Source organism: Leiobunum rupestre, chromosome 6 (assembly GCF_980474605.1).
Source record: "Leiobunum rupestre chromosome 6, qqLeiRupe1.1.hap1, whole genome shotgun sequence".
Classification (NCBI taxonomy): Eukaryota; Metazoa; Arthropoda; class Arachnida; order Opiliones; family Sclerosomatidae; genus Leiobunum; species Leiobunum rupestre.
In genome coordinates this window covers 24,074,953-24,087,893 of record NC_143389.1, presented here as the reverse complement: position 1 = coordinate 24,087,893, position 12,941 = coordinate 24,074,953, and positions in this window count along the sequence as shown.

The window sequence follows — 12,941 nt, the reverse complement described above, 5'->3', positions numbered from 1 at the left end:
CCATACACGGCTTCGATAATCTCCATGGCCCAGTAGGCTCACACTTATTTATTACTTCTGGCCATACACGGCCTCGATAATCTCCATGACCCAGCTGGCTCACACTTATTTATTACTTCTGGCCATACACGGCTTCGATAATCTCCATGACCAAGCAGGCTCACACTTATTTATAACTTCTGGCCATACACGGCTTCGATAATCTCCATGGCCCAGTAGGCTCACACTTATTTATTACTTCTGGCCATACACGGCTTCGATAATCTCCATGGCCCAGTAGGCTCACACTTATTTATTACTTCTGGCCATACACGGCTTCGATAATCTCCATGACCCAGCAGGCTCACACTTATTTATTACTTCTGGCCATACACGGCTTCGATAATCTCCATGGCCCAGTAGGCTCACACTTATTTATTACTTCTGGCCATACACGGCTTCGATAATCTCCATGGCCCAGTAGGCTCACACATATTAATTTCTTCTGGCAATACACGGCTTCGATAATCTCCATGACCCAGCAGGCTCACACTTATTAATTACTTCTGGCCATACACAGCTTCGATAATCTCCATGGAATAGTAGGATCACACTTATTTATTACTTCTGGCCATACACGGCTTCGATAATCTCCATGGCCCAGTAGGCTCACACTTATTAATTACTTCTGGCCATACACAGCTTCGATAATCTCCATGGAATAGTAGGATCACACTTATTTATTACTTCTGGCCATACACGGCTTCGATAATCTCCATGGCCCAGTAGGCTCACACTTATTTATTACTTCTGGCCATACACGGCTTCGATAACCTCCATGACCCAGCAGGCTCACACTTATTTATTACTTCTGGCCATACATGGCTTCCATAATCTCCATGACCCAGCAGGCTCACACTTATTTATTACTTATGGCCATACACGGATTCGATAACCTCCATGACCCAGCAATCTCACACTTATTAATTACTTCTGGCGAAACACGGCTTCGATAACCTTCATGACCCAGCAGGCTCACACTTATTTATTACTTCTGGCGAAACACGGCTTCGATAACCTTCATGACCCAGCAGGCTCACACTTATTTATTACTTCTGGCCATACACGGCTTCGATAACCTCCATGACCCAGCAGGCTCACACTTATTTATTACTTCTGGCCATACACGGCTTCGATAACCTCCATGACCCAGCACGCTCACACTTATTTATTACTTATGGCCATACACGGCTTCGATAATCTCCGTGACCCAGCAGGCTCACACTTATTTATTACTTCTGGCCAAACATGGCTTCGATAATCTCCATGACCCAGCAGGCTCACACTTATTAATTACTTCTGGCCATACACGGCTTCGATAATCTCCATGGCCCAGTAGGCTCACACTTATTTATTACTTCTGGCCATACACGGCTTCGATAATCTCCATGGCCCAGTAGGTTCACACTTATTTATTACTTCTCGCCATACACGGCTTCGATAATCTCCATGGCCCAGTAGGCTCACACTTATTTATTACTTCTGGCCATACATGGCTTCCATAATCTCCATGACCCAGCAGGCTCACACTTATTTATTACTTATGGCCATACACGGATTCGATAACCTCCATGACCCAGCAATCTCACACTTATTTATTACTTCTGGCGAAACACGGCTTCGATAACCTTCATGACCCAGCAGGCTCACACTTATTTATTACTTCTGGCGAAACACGGCTTCGATAACCTTCATGACCCAGCAGGCTCACACTTATTTATTACTTCTGGCCATACACGGCTTCGATAACCTCCATGACCCAGCAGGCTCACACTTATTTATTACTTCTGGCCATACACGGCTTCGATAACCTCCATGACCCAGCAGGCTCACACTTATTTATTACTTATGGCCATACACGGCTTCGATAATCTCCGTGACCCAGCAGGCTCACACTTATTTATTACTTCTGGCCATACATGGCTTCGATAATCTCCATGACCCAGCAGGCTCACACTTATTAATTACTTCTGGCCATACACGGCTTCGATAATCTCCATGGCCCAGTAGGCTCACACTTATTTATTACTTCTGGCCATACACGGCTTCGATAATCTCCATGGCCCAGTAGGTTCACACTTATTTATTACTTCTCGCGATACACGGCTTCGATAATCTCCATGGCCCAGTAGGCTCACACTTATTTATTACTTATGGCCATACACGGCTTCGATAATCTCCATGACCCAGCAGGCTCACACTTATTTATTACTTCTGGCCATACACGGCTTCGATAATCTCCATGGCCCAGTAGGCTCACACTTATTTATTACTTCTGGCCATACACGGCTTCGATAATCTCCATGGCCCAGTAGGCTCACACTTATTTATTACTTCTGGCCATACACGGCTTCGATAATCTCCATGGCCCAGCAGGCTCACACTTATTTATTACTTCTGGCCATACACGGCTTCGATAATCTCCATGGCCCAGTAGGCTCACACTTATTTATTACTTCTGGCCATACACGGCTTCGATAACCTTCATGACCCAGCAGGCTCACACTTATTTATTACTTCTGGCCATACACGGCTTCGATAATCTCCATGACCCAGCAGGCTCACAATTATTAATTACTTCTGGCCATACACGGCTTCGATAATCTCCATGGCCCAGTAGGCTCACACTTATTTATTACTTCTGGCCATACACGGCTTCGATAATCTCCATGGCCCAGTAGGTTCACACTTATTTATTACTTCTCGCCATACACGGCTTCGATAATCTCCATGGCCCAGTAGGCTCACACTTATTTATTACTTCTGGCCATACACGGCTTCGATAATCTCCATGACCCAGCAGGCTCACACTTATTTATTACTTCTGGCCATACATGGCTTCGATAATCTCCATGACCCAGCAGGCTCACACTTATTAATTACTTCTGGCCATACACGGCTTCGATAATCTCCATGACCCAGCAGGCTCACACTTATTTATTACTTCTGGCCATACACGGCTTCGATAATCTCCATGGCCCAGTAGGCTCACACTTATTTATTACTTCTGGCCATACACGGCTTCGATAATCTCCATGGCCCAGTAGGCTCACACTTATTTATTACTTCTGGCCATACACGGCTTCGATAATCTCCATGGCCCAGTAGGCTCACACTTATTTATTACTTCTGGCCATACACGGCTTCGATAATCTCCATGACCCAGCAGGCTCACACTTATTAATTACTTCTGGCCATACACGGCTTCGATAACCTTCATGACCCAGCAGGCTCACACTTATTTATTACTTCTGGCGAAACACGGCTTCTATAACCTCCATGACCCAGCAGGCTCACACTTATTTATTACTTCTGGCCATACACGGCTTCGATAATCTCCATGGCCCAGTAGGCTCACACTTATTTATTACTTCTGGCCATACACGGCTTCGATAACCTTCATGACCCAGCAGGCTCACACTTATTTATTACTTCTGGCCATACACGGCTTCGATAATCTCCATGACCCAGCAGGCTCACAATTATTAATTACTTCTGGCCATACACGGCTTCGATAATCTCCATGGCCCAGTAGGCTCACACTTATTAATTACTTCTGGCCATACACGACTTCGATAATCTCCATGACCCAGCAGGCTCACACTTATTAATTACTTCTGGCCATACACGGCTTCGATAATCTCCATGGCTTAGTAGGCTCACACTTATTTATTACTTCTGGCCATACACGGCTTCGATAATCTCCATGACCCAGCTGGCTCACACTTATTTATTACTTCTGGCCATACACGGCTTAGATAATCTCCATGACCAAGCAGGCTCACACTTATTAATTTCTTCTGGCCATACACGGCTTCGTTATTCTCCATGACCCAGCAGGCTCACACTTATTTATTACTTCTGGCTATACACGGTTTCGATAATCTCCATGGCCCAGCAGGCTCACACTTATTTATTACTTATGGCCATACACGGATTCGATAACCTCCATGACCCAGCAATCTCACACTTATTTATTACTTCTGGCGAAACACGGCTTCGATAATCTCCATGGCCCAGTAGGCTCACACTTATTAATTACTTCTGGCCATACACGACTTCGATAATCTCCATGACCCAGCAGGCTCACACTTATTAATTACTTCTGGCCATACACGGCTTCGATAATCTCCATGGCTTAGTAGGCTCACACTTATTTATTACTTCTGGCCATACACGGCTTCGATAATCTCCATGACCCAGCTGGCTCACACTTATTTATTACTTCTGGCGAAACACGGCTTCGATAACCTTCATGACCCAGCAGGCTCACACTTATTTATTACTTCTGGCCATACACGGCTTCGATAACCTCCATGACCCAGCAGGCTCACACTTATTTATTACTTCTGGCCATACACGGCTTCGATAACCTCCATGACCCAGCACGCTCACACTTATTTATTACTTATGGCCATACACGGCTTCGATAATCTCCGTGACCCAGCAGGCTCACACTTATTTATTACTTCTGGCCATACATGGCTTCGATAATCTGCATGACCCAGCAGGCTCACACTTATTAATTACTTCTGGCCATACACGGCTTCGATAATCTCCATGGCCCAGTAGGCTCACACTTATTTATTACTTCTGGCCATACACGGCTTCGATAATCTCCATGGCCCAGTAGGCTCACACTTATTTATTACTTCTGGCCATACACGGCTTCGATAATCTCCATGGCCCAGTAGGTTCACACTTATTTATTACTTCTCGCCATACACGGCTTCGATAATCTCCATGGCCCAGTAGGCTCACACTTATTTATTACTTATGGCCATACAAGGCTTCGATAATCTCCATGACCCAGCAGGCTCACACTTATTTATTACTTCTGGCCATACATGGCTTCGATAATCTCCATGACCCAGCAGGCTCACACTTATTAATTACTTCTGGCCATACACGGCTTCGATAATCTCCATGGCCCAGTAGGCTCACACTTATTTATTACTTCTGGCCATACACGGCTTCGATAATCTCCATGGCCCAGTAGGCTCACACTTATTTATTTCTTCTGGCCATACACGGCTTCGATAATCTCCATGGCCCAGCAGGCTCACACTTATTTATTACTTCTGGCCATACACGGCTTCGATAATCTCCATGGCCCAGTAGGCTCACACTTATTTATTACTTCTGGCCATACACGGCTTCGATAACCTTCATGACCCAGCAGGCTCACACTTATTTATTACTTCTGGCCATACACGGCTTCGATAATCTCCATGACCCAGCAGGCTCACAATTATTAATTACTTCTGGCCATACACGGCTTCGATAATCTCCATGGCCCAGTAGGCTCACACTTATTTATTACTTCTGGCCATACACGGCTTCGATAATCTCCATGGCCCAGTAGGTTCACACTTATTTATTACTTCTCGCCATACACGGCTTCGATAATCTCCATGGCCCAGTAGGCTCACACTTATTTATTACTTCTGGCCATACACGGCTTCGATAATCTCCATGACCCAGCAGGCTCACACTTATTTATTACTTCTGGCCATACATGGCTTCGATAATCTCCATGACCCAGCAGGCTCACACTTATTAATTACTTCTGGCCATACACGGCTTCGATAATCTCCATGACCCAGCAGGCTCACACTTATTTATTACTTCTGGCCATACACGGCTTCGATAATCTCCATGGCCCAGTAGGCTCACACTTATTTATTACTTCTGGCCATACACGGCTTCGATAATCTCCATGGCCCAGTAGGCTCACACTTATTTATTACTTCTGGCCATACACGGCTTCGATAATCTCCATGGCCCAGTAGGCTCACACTTATTTATTACTTCTGGCCATACACGGCTTCGATAATCTCCATGACCCAGCAGGCTCACACTTATTAATTACTTCTGGCCATACACGGCTTCGATAACCTTCATGACCCAGCAGGCTCACACTTATTTATTACTTCTGGCGAAACACGGCTTCTATAACCTCCATGACCCAGCAGGCTCACACTTATTTATTACTTCTGGCCATACACTGCTTCGATAATCTCCATGGCCCAGTAGGCTCACACTTATTTATTACTTCTGGCCATACACGGCTTCGATAACCTTCATGACCCAGCAGGCTCACACTTATTTATTACTTCTGGCCATACACGGCTTCGATAATCTCCATGACCCAGCAGGCTCACAATTATTAATTACTTCTGGCCATACACGGCTTCGATAATCTCCATGGCCCAGTAGGCTCACACTTATTAATTACTTCTGGCCATACACGACTTCGATAATGTCCATGACCCAGCAGGCTCACACTTATTAATTACTTCTGGCCATACACGGCTTCGATAATCTCCATGGCTTAGTAGGCTCACACTTATTTATTACTTCTGGCCATACACGGCTTCGATAATCTCCATGACCCAGCTGGCTCACACTTATTTATTACTTCTGGCCATACACGGCTTCGATAATCTCCATGACCAAGCAGGCTCACACTTATTAATTTCTTCTGGCCATACACGGCTTCGTTATTCTCCATGACCCAGCAGGCTCACACTTATTTATTACTTCTGGCTATACACGGTTTCGATAATCTCCATGGCCCAGCAGGCTCACACTTATTTATTACTTATGGCCATACACGGATTCGATAACCTCCATGACCCAGCAATCTCACACTTATTTATTACTTCTGGCCATACACGGCTTCGATAATCTCCATGGCCCAGTAGGCTCACACTTATTTATTTCTTCTGGCCATACACGGCTTCGATAATCTCCATGGCCCAGCAGGCTCACACTTATTTATTACTTCTGGCCATACACGGCTTCGATAATCTCCATGGCCCAGTAGGCTCACACTTATTTATTACTTCTGGCCATACACGGCTTCGATAACCTTCATGACCCAGCAGGCTCACACTTATTTATTACTTCTGGCCATACACGGCTTCGATAATCTCCATGACCCAGCAGGCTCACAATTATTAATTACTTCTGGCCATACACGGCTTCGATAATCTCCATGGCCCAGTAGGCTCACACTTATTTATTACTTCTGGCCATACACGGCTTCGATAATCTCCATGGCCCAGTAGGTTCACACTTATTTATTACTTCTCGCCATACACGGCTTCGATAATCTCCATGGCCCAGTAGGCTCACACTTATTTATTACTTCTGGCCATACACGGCTTCGATAATCTCCATGACCCAGCAGGCTCACACTTATTTATTACTTCTGGCCATACATGGCTTCGATAATCTCCATGACCCAGCAGGCTCACACTTATTAATTACTTCTGGCCATACACGGCTTCGATAATCTCCATGACCCAGCAGGCTCACACTTATTTATTACTTCTGGCCATACACGGCTTCGATAATCTCCATGGCCCAGTAGGCTCACACTTATTTATTACTTCTGGCCATACACGGCTTCGATAATCTCCATGGCCCAGTAGGCTCACACTTATTTATTACTTCTGGCCATACACGGCTTCGATAATCTCCATGGCCCAGTAGGCTCACACTTATTTATTACTTCTGGCCATACACGGCTTCGATAATCTCCATGACCCAGCAGGCTCACACTTATTAATTACTTCTGGCCATACACGGCTTCGATAACCTTCATGACCCAGCAGGCTCACACTTATTTATTACTTCTGGCGAAACACGGCTTCTATAACCTCCATGACCCAGCAGGCTCACACTTATTTATTACTTCTGGCCATACACTGCTTCGATAATCTCCATGGCCCAGTAGGCTCACACTTATTTATTACTTCTGGCCATACACGGCTTCGATAACCTTCATGACCCAGCAGGCTCACACTTATTTATTACTTCTGGCCATACACGGCTTCGATAATCTCCATGACCCAGCAGGCTCACAATTATTAATTACTTCTGGCCATACACGGCTTCGATAATCTCCATGGCCCAGTAGGCTCACACTTATTAATTACTTCTGGCCATACACGACTTCGATAATGTCCATGACCCAGCAGGCTCACACTTATTAATTACTTCTGGCCATACACGGCTTCGATAATCTCCATGGCTTAGTAGGCTCACACTTATTTATTACTTCTGGCCATACACGGCTTCGATAATCTCCATGACCCAGCTGGCTCACACTTATTTATTACTTCTGGCCATACACGGCTTCGATAATCTCCATGACCAAGCAGGCTCACACTTATTAATTTCTTCTGGCCATACACGGCTTCGTTATTCTCCATGACCCAGCAATCTCACACTTATTTATTACTTCTGGCGAAACACGGCTTCGATAATCTCCATAGCCCAGTAGGCTCACACTTATTAATTACTTCTGGCCATACACGACTTCGATAATCTCCATGACCCAGCTGGCTCACACTTATTTATTTCTTCTGGCCATACACGGCTTCGATAATCTCCATGACCAAGCAGGCTCACACTTATTTATTACTTCTGGCCATACACGGCTTCGATAATCTCCATGGCCCAGTAGGCTCACACTTATTTATTACTTCTGGCCATACACGGCTTCGATAATCTCCATGACCCAGCTGGCTCACACTTATTTATTACTTCTGGCCATACACGGCTTCGATAATCTCCATGACCCAGCTGGCTCACACTTATTTATTTCTTCTGGCCATACACGGCTTCGATAATCTCCATGACCAAGCAGGCTCACACTTATTTATTACTTCTGGCTATGCACGGTTTCGATAATCTCCATGGCCCAGCAGGCTCACACTTATTTATTACTTCTGGCCATACACGGCTTCTATAATCTCCATGACCAAGCAGGCTCACACTTATTAATTTCTTCTGGCCATACACGGCTTCGTTATTCTCCATGACCCAGCAGGCTCACACTTATTTATTACTTCTGGCTATACACGGTTTCGATAATCTCCATGGCCCAGCAGGCTCACACTTATTTATTACTTATGGCCATACACGGATTCGATAACCTCCATGACCCAGCAATCTCACACTTATTTATTACTTCTGGCGAAACACGGCTTCGATAACCTTCATGACCCAGCAGGCTCACACTTATTTATTACTTCTGGCGAAACACGGCTTCGATAACCTTCATGACCCAGCAGGCTCACACTTATTTATTACTTCTGGCCATACACGGCTTCGATAATCTCCATGGCCCAGTAGGCTCACACTTATTTATTACTTCTGGCCATACACGGCTTCGATAATCTCCATGGCCCAGTAGGCTCACACTTATTTATTACTTCTGGCCATAAACGGCTTCGATAATCTCCATGGCCCAGTAGGCTCACACTTATTTATTACTTCTGGCCATACACGGCTTCGATAATCTCCATGACCCAGCAGGCTCACACTTATTAATTACTTCTGGCCATACACGGCTTCGATAACCTTCATGACCCAGCAGGCTCACACTTATTTATTACTTCTGGCGAAACACGGCTTCGATAACCTCCATGACCCAGCAGGCTCACACTTATTTATTACTTCTGGCCATACACGGCTTCGATAATCTCCATGGCCCACTAGGCTCACACTTATTTATTACTTCTGGCCATACACGGCTTCGATAACCTTCATGACCCAGCAGGCTCACACTTATTTATTACTTCTGGCCATACACGGCTTCGATAATCTCCATGACCCAGCAGGCTCACAATTATTAATTACTTCTGGCCATACACGGCTTCGATAATCTCCATGGCCCAGTAGGCTCACACTTATTAATTACTTCTGGCCATACACGACTTCGATAATCTCCATGACCCAGCAGGCTCACACTTATTAATTACTTCTGGCCATACACGGCTTCGATAATCTCCATGGCTTAGTAGGCTCACACTTATTTATTACTTCTGGCCATACACGGCTTCGATAATCTCCATGACCCAGCTGGCTCACACTTATTTATTTCTTCTGGCCATACACGGCTTCGATAATCTCCATGACCAAGCAGGCTCACACTTATTTATTACTTCTGGCTATGCACGGTTTCGATAATCTCCATGGCCCAGCAGGCTCACACTTATTTATTACTTATGGCCATACACGGATTCGATAACCTCCATGACCCAGCAATCTCACACTTATTTATTACTTCTGGCGAAACACGGCTTCGATAACCTTCATGACCCAGTAGGCTCACACTTATTTATTACTTCTGGCGAAACACGGCTTCGATAACCTTCATGACCCAGCAGGCTCACACTTATTTATTACTTCTGGCCATACACGGCTTCGATAATCTCCATGGCCCAGTAGGCTCACACTTATTTATTACTTCTGGCCATACACGGCTTCGATAACCTCCATGACCCAGCAGGCTCACACTTATTTATTACTTCTGGCCATACATGGCTTCCATAATCTCCATGACCCAGCAGGCTCACACTTATTTATTACTTATGGCCATACACGGCTTCGATAATCTCCATGGCCCAGTAGGCTCACACTTATTTATTACTTCTGGCCATACACGGCTTCGATAACCTCCATGACCCAGCAGGCTCACACTTATTTATTACTTCTGGCCATACATGGCTTCCATAATCTCCATGACCCAGCAGGCTCACACTTATTTATTACTTCTGGCCATACACGGCTTCGATAATCTCCATGACCCAGCTGGCTCACACTTATTTATTACTTCTGGCCATACACGGCTTCGATAATCTCCATGACCAAGCAGGCTCACACTTATTAATTTCTTCTGGCCATACACGGCTTCGTTAATCTCCATGACCCAGCAGGCTCACACTTATTTATTACTTCTGGCTATACACGGTTTCGATAATCTCCATGGCCCAGCAGGCTCACACTTATTTATTACTTCTGGCCATACATGGCTTCGATAATCTCCATGGCCCAGTAGGCTCACACTTATTTATTACTTCTGGCCATACACGGCTTCGATAATCTCCATGGCCCAGTAGGTTCGCACTTATTTATTACTTCTCGCCATACACGGCTTCGATAATCTCCGTGGCCCAGTAGGCTCGCACTTATTTATTACTTCTGGCCATACACGGCTTCGATAATATCCATGACCCAGCAGGCTCACACTTATTTATTACTTCTGGCCATACACGGCTTCGATAATCTCCATGGCCCAGTAGGTTCAAATTTATTTATTACTTCTCGCCATACACGGCTTCGATAATCTCCATGGCCCAGTAGGCTCACACTTATTTATTACTTCTGGCCATACACGGCTTCGATAATCTCCATGACCCAGCAGGCTCACACTTATTTATTACTTCTGGCCATACACGGCTTCGATAATCTCCATGGCCCAGTAGGCTCACACTTATTTATTACTTCTGGCCATACACGGCTTCGATAATCTCCATGGCCCAGTAGGCTCACACTTATTTATTACTTCTGGCCATACACGGCTTCGATAATCTCAATGGCCCAGTAGGCTCACACTTATTTATTACTTCTGGCCATACACGGCTTCGATAATCTCCATGACCCAGCAGGCTCACACGTATTAATTACTTCTGGCCATACACGGCTTCGATAACCTTCATGACCCAGCAGGCTCACACTTATTTATTACTTCTGGCGAAACACGGCTTCGATAACCTCCATGACCCAGCAGGCTCACACTTATTTATTACTTCTGGCCATACACGGCTTCGATAATCTCCATGGCCCAGTAGGCTCACACTTATTTATTACTTCTGGCCATACACGGCTTCGATAACCTTCGTGACCCAGCAGGCTCACACTTATTTATTACTTCTGGCCATACACGGCTTCGATAATCTCCATGACCCAGCAGGCTCACAATTATTAATTACTTCTGGCCATACACTGCTTCGATAATCTCCATGGCCCAGTAGGCTCACACTTATTAATTACTTCTGGCCATACACGACTTCGATAATCTCCATGACCCAGCAGGCTCACACTTATTAATTACTTCTGGCCATACACGGCTTCGATAATCTCCATGGCTTAGTAGGCTCACACTTATTTATTACTTCTGGCCATACACGGCTTCAATAATCTCCATGACCCAGCTGGCTCACACTTATTTATTACTTCTGGCCATACACGGCTTCGATAATCTCCATGGCCCAGTAGGCTCACACTTATTTATTACTTCTGGCCATACACGGCTTCGATAATCTCAATGGCCCAGTAGGCTCACACTTATTTATTACTTCTGGCCATACACGGCTTCGATAATCTCCATGACCCAGCAGGCTCACACGTATTAATTACTTCTGGCCATACACGGCTTCGATAACCTTCATGACCCAGCAGGCTCACACTTATTTATTACTTCTGGCGAAACACGGCTTCGATAACCTCCATGACCCAGCAGGCTCACACTTATTTATTACTTCTGGCCATACACGGCTTCGATAATCTCCATGGCCCAGTAGGCTCACACTTATTTATTACTTCTGGCCATACACGGCTTCGATAACCTTCGTGACCCAGCAGGCTCACACTTATTTATTACTTCTGGCCATACACGGCTTCGATAATCTCCATGACCCAGCAGGCTCACAATTATTAATTACTTCTGGCCATACACTGCTTCGATAATCTCCATGGCCCAGTAGGCTCACACTTATTAATTACTTCTGGCCATACACGACTTCGATAATCTCCATGACCCAGCAGGCTCACACTTATTAATTACTTCTGGCCATACACGGCTTCGATAATCTCCATGGCTTAGTAGGCTCACACTTATTTATTACTTCTGGCCATACACGGCTTCAATAATCTCCATGACCCAGCTGGCTCACACTTATTTATTACTTCTGGCCATACACGGCTTCGATAATCTCCATGGCCCAGTAGGCTCACACTTATTTATTACTTCTGGCCAAACATGGCTTCGATAATCTCCATGACCCAGCAGGCTCACAATTATTAATTACTTCTGGCCATACACG